Below are 6,000 nucleotides of genomic sequence, written 5' to 3' on the forward strand. Positions count from 1 at the left end.
AGGCTGTAAAACAACATGCCTACAGGTATGTTCTCTCTCCCCCCGCCCCCAGATTTTTTAAGAGCAGGGGAGGAGGCTGAAAATTCGGGGGTCCCCCGCCAGGGTGGGAGGGTTGGGAAGCCTAGAGTCCTACCAGAAACCAAACTGATGGGCAACCCAAAAAAAGAGCTTTATTTATTGTGAAGCTGTGTTGATATTAAGTGTGTTGATATTAAGTGGAAAAGAATTAAGTTGTAGTCACTTAGGGCTGTTTGTACAATGCAGCAGTTCAGCACATCCAGTCATTGGGGTATGAGAAGCAGGCAGCACATAGCAGGACCTGGGAGGATTCCCATAGAAGAGATACCTTGCTTCAACAATGGTCATACTCAAATAAGTTGCTAAATCATAAGGCTTATTCCTCCAAGCCGAATCTCTTAGCTGTGCTATCTAGAGTTCAACAGGACAGGACAATGGGCCTGAAGAGGTAGCCTCTGTGTTACAGATGGCTTTCTGAAGCATCCTTAGCCAGGAACATTTCAGAAAAGGGAAACTAGAAAGTAGATGTAGGGTTACCAGCCTCTAGGTGGGTGACTGGAGAAAACCCTAAGGTTCCATGATGACCAGCCTCCAAAGAAGCAAAAATAGAATAAACAAAAGTCTGTAATATTCAAACACTCTCATATAAAACACACTATAAACATACCCTTATGTATTTAGCAACTTAGTTGAGGTATGACCATTGTAGAAGGAATCCTTGATCCTTCAAAGGAATCCTTGGTCCAGAATCTCCTGAGGAAACCATGCAGTGTTTCAATTCCAAATGGACCTTATAACACAGCACCACAGCAACGAAGTAGTACTTTATATTCCCTCGTTTCACTTGAAGCTTTGACAAGCTTTCAAAAATAATATTTCAGAGCATGGCAAGATTCCAACTATTTGCACACATCCAAGTTACAGTAACTTGGATTCCTTTGAAATTGAAGGACTTTTTTGATGAATTTTGAAAAGACACTGCGTCAGACATTTATATATCTTTATAGTCCTTCTTTTGCACTTTCTATGGATGTTCTATACCTCAGGGTATGTTTATAGTGTATTTTGTATGACAGTGTTTGAATATTACAGACTTTTGTTTATTGTTCTATTTTTGCTTCTTTAGAGGCTGGTCATCACGGGACCTTAGGGTTTTCTCCAGTCACTCTCTGCTATGATTCTTTATTTGGTTGCACAGCCTCCATGTGGGGCCTAGAGATCTGCTTTTACAACTGATCTTCATCTGGTAGAGACCAGCTCCCCTGGAGAAAATGACTACTTTGGAGGGTGGGCTCTATGGTATTGTATCATGCTGAGACCCCTCCCCATCCCAAACCCGCCCTTTTCAGGATTCACCCCCAAAGTCTCCAGGTATTTTCCAACACATACCTGGCAATCCTAAATAGATATGGTGACAAAACTGTGGTTACATTTTCCTCATTTGGTTGTATCTTCTACCTCAGTTAATAGCTAGTAACCACAATAGGTAAGTGTAACTTCTACATTCTGAAGTTATGTATACCAAATGGTTGGGAAAACCGGTAGTGGAGAGTTACTGCCTTTCAGCCCTGGTTGCAACTTGTCAGAAGTATCTGACTAACCTCTGTTGGAAGCAAAATGTTGGATTAGATGGACGTTTGCTCTCAACCAGTCAAGTAATTATTCATAAGAACACACGTTGCCTTTTTTAGGGTAGGTCTTGGGTTGCTGTCCCTCAGATTAGGCTTTAGGGGTTCCAGAAGAGCTCTGAGGCAGTAAGACCTCCAAAATCTACAACATTACCTAAGAGAAACAACCAAGTTCGCAGATGACATTAGTCAGGATGGTGAAAATCAAATGAATTACTAACAGCTACAAGAAGATCTTTCCAGACTTGGTAAGTGTAAGACAATGCACATCAAGACAAAAAGACCTAACTTTGCTTATGCCCTGATGGACTCTGAACAGGAAGTGCATGGCCAGGAAACTTGATGTTGTGATGGACAGTTCAATGAAAATGTCATCTCAGTGTCTGGCAGTAATGGCAAAATCCACTCCAGAAATCATTAGTAAAGCGGCTGAACATAAAATAAGAACATAAGAGAAGCCACGTTGGATCAGGCCAATGGCCCATCCAGTACAACACTCTGTGTCACACAGTGGCCAATATATGTGTGTGTGTGTGTGTATACACACACACACACACACACATATATATATATATTTGCCCCCCCAGTCGGAATGAAGAGGCAGACACAGGAATTGGGTTTAAAACCGGGCCGCTTTATTAAAACATAACACTGTAACTGGCAGGGGGTGAAACCTGAACCAGACAAGCCCTGGGGTCAACACCTGGACCCCGCCTTGTCCAAAGGGCGAGCCACCCTGCCCCCAGCACAAGCCCGCCGTAATCGGGTTGTAGCTGAGCGGCCAGGCCTCCAGCCATCACCATCTGGGCTGGCATCGATCCCCATGGAAGGATCCAACCAGGTGAGGCTCCGAGTGATCTGCATCACCGCACTGAGCCGTGTAGCCCATCTACGGTTCCTGCAGACCACCGCACCAACGGTGCTAGGCCATAGGTGCTCCCCTGAAAACCCTGTGGCCAAACCTCCTCCAGCCTGCGACCTTAACCATTACCAATAACAAACTAAACTAACCGGCAGTACAAGGTAGGCAAAAAACACCCCCACAATGGCCAATTGTGTGGAGATGAAAAAATTCCTACCTGGCCCCTAATAAGGCGACCAGCATACGCCTGTACTACCGAAAGGGACGGGTGGGCGGGCAGAGAGCCAAAAGAAACTGCGTGCAGGGAGAGCGGGGGCCGGGGCTTAAATAGCCCCGGCTCCGCGCCTGCAGCAGACCCCGTATGTGGGGTGATGTTGCCCCTCCCTCCTTCCGGGGCGGCAAAGGCGGCCCCCAGCCTGAGCGCCGGCGAGCCGGCTTGGCTGGGAGGGGCCGGACATTGCCCCCCCAGTCGGAATGAAGAGGCAGACACAGGAATTGGGTTTAAAACCGGGCCGCTTTATTAAAACATAACACTGTAACTGGCAGGGGGTGAAACCTGAACCAGACAAGCCCTGGGGTCAACACCTGGACCCCGCCTTGTCCAAAGGGCGAGCCACCCTGCCCCCAGCACAAGCCCGCCGTAATCGGGTTGTAGCTGAGCGGCCAGGCCTCCAGCCATCACCATCTGGGCTGGCATCGATCCCCATGGAAGGATCCAACCAGGTGAGGCTCCGAGTGATCTGCATCACCGCACTGAGCCGTGTAGCCCATCTACGGTTCCTGCAGACCACCGCACCAACGGTGCTAGGCCATAGGTGCTCCCCTGAAAACCCTGTGGCCAAACCTCCTCCAGCCACCGCCAATGCCAAGCCTCTGCTTAGGCATTAGCGCCCCACCGGGTGGCCCAGAGCCAACCGAAACCCCCTGCCCTAACCACTAAAAGGCCCGGTTGCCCAACTCCAAAAACACCATCTGGCCGATACCGGTCAGCCTACTAGAACAGCAGGGGCGTGATCCCAGACCAGCAGTAGCCCCGCACTGAGGCCAGGCTGGGTGCCCCCCCAGACCGTCCGGCAAATGGGAAAACTGAAAACCGTGCTGTGCCCGCAGATGAGAACCGATGTCACTCACCACGAGCCTAGCATCTGAAAAACAAACAGCAGTCAGTATAAACCACAATACAACCAAAAGAGCCCCCCTACCCACCAGTAGGTAACCAGGGGCATACAAGTTCGGCCGGCCGCAGAGCGCCACCTGCTCATGTACCAGATGGCGGGGTGCCATCGGGCGGATGGGGGTAGGTCCCTTTACCAGGTGGCTGCTGCCCGCCCCCGCTGCCCCCGGGGGTCCTTCCTCCCGGTCTGGATGTAGATCTGCTACAGGCCGAAAGTGCGTGGGCCCCGCTGCAGAGCGGGCACTCATGCCGGAACTTACAAGGTTTCCTGGGGCACGCACCCTTAGATGCGAATTCCCAACATAACGGCCGGGACTGGACTGACTGGCCCGAGGTATCACAGGCCCCTGTAGAGCTCTGTTGTTGCTGCAACCTCTGCACTAGATGGCCACTGTCAGACCTGTCTCCGGCGTTTGGCTTTGCCGGGGACATCAGCTGTAGCCACAGCTGTTGATTTATTTGATCCCACGGCATCCCTGGATTGACGGCGGCCCTCATACGGAAAGCCTCGTCGTACTGCAGCCAAGCTGCGCCCACGAAGTCCGTATATGCCCTATAAACAATGTCTATATACTGAAAAAGGGCCGCAGCCCGAGCCGGCTGCGCTCTCGCGATTACTCCGGCGTAAATCAAAAATCCAGGCAACCAGTTCGCCCAGGACCTATCAACTTTCCGACGTTTCAGCTTTTCCTTCTCCTTATCATCGAGCTCATCTTTACTTTTCTTTTCGAGCTCTCTGAACAGGAGACCGAAAACATCCACGTACTCGCCACGGAGGATTTTCTCACGCGTGGCCGCCGTTAAATGATCCCCCAATGGCAGGGAGGTATCGCCGTATGGAAGGGTATGAAAGGGGATACTAGCATATGGGTTGGGGAGGTAAAACCACCCGCTACTCTGAGGCGCCACCTGCTGACCGCCCCATGGCAAAATGCCCGATGCGGGCGGGGCTGAAGGGGCCATGGGTGGCGCCGCAGCACCTGTCAACTGGCCGCTTGTGGACGAGACCGGGCAGGGGAGGTTAGTACCATGAAAACCCCAAGCCCAAGGCTGGACAGGACCCGGCTGCTCAACTACTCCCAGTTGCCCCATACCCCAGGCCGCCCCACTCGGGGCCGCCGGGGGGGGAGGAAGTTGAATGGGACCCCATGGCCACCCCTGAATTGGCAGAAGAGGAGGCTTACCAACATCACCGGGAAAAACGCCAGCACCCCCAGAGGGCTGCTGCCCACTACCTCCGGCTGCACCACTGCCGAACGCCGTACCTGATGGGCCCTCCTGTGGATCTTCCTCCTGGTCAGGTACCGCCGGTGGTTCAGGCTCAGGTGGCCCACCCTGCAAAGCAGATAGACGTGCAAGCACTTCTGCCTCGAAAGTCGGGCGCGCCGACCGGCTGGAGGCCTGGCGACACCCCCCCCAAATGGGAGCGCCCCTAGCCAATCTATCCTGCTCTAAAGCCTCCAGCTGGCTCATGATAGCGAGCCTAACCCTCTCTCCTTGGCCAGGCTCCTCGACTGGAGTACCCTGCCGACCACGCCCACGGGGTGGGCGGGCGGGCTGTTTTCCCTTCGACTTGCCCTGGCCTTTCTTTGGGGCCATCCTGTACAAGTCACCAGATGGCAATGTGTAATAAACCAAGCACTCACGGAGCCTACTGAACGACCCACCAACCAGGGGTGTATGTTACTAAGAGAGAGGAGAGGGTGCGCCACTGAAATGCCCAGCAAGAACGAACAGCCCCGCCCTGTAGCCGGGGCAACAATGGGGGGGAGGTCACGCCAGGAACCACCAACTCCCCCTGTCCACAAATACAGGGGAAGAGAGAAGTTGAACGCCTGGAACCAGCCACACCCACATCCACAACCAACTACCCAGATGAGGACGGGCCCTAAAAAGGTTGCCTATACCCACTATCAGGAAAGTGTAATAAATTGCATCCAGAGGGCACCCTAAAGCCCCCCACCCAAAAACCAGAGGCCCAGTCTAGCCACCAAGCAGCCGCCCGGTGGACCAAATTGGAAAAAGCCAGCCCAACACACACAAGAACAAGCCTCAGGCTGTCCAGCCACAAGAGGAAGGGGGCGGGGGGGTGAGAGTGGTAGGCAAATGCCTGCACCTATGGGCCTGCAATAAACCGATGGAAGTGTGGTTAATGGGGTAGGCCCAGCCACCAATCCAAGGACAAGGAGCACGGCACCGTCCCAAAACAGACCCCCAAGTCCAGAAACTCCCCACCACCCAAGGGGAAAAGGAAGGGTGATGGAGAGGGGGGGGGGCTTAAAAAACGAGCCCCAGCACCAGGCAGCCACCAGCAGTTG

Source organism: Heteronotia binoei, chromosome 5 (assembly GCF_032191835.1).
Source record: "Heteronotia binoei isolate CCM8104 ecotype False Entrance Well chromosome 5, APGP_CSIRO_Hbin_v1, whole genome shotgun sequence".
NCBI lineage: Eukaryota > Metazoa > Chordata > Lepidosauria > Squamata > Gekkonidae > Heteronotia > Heteronotia binoei.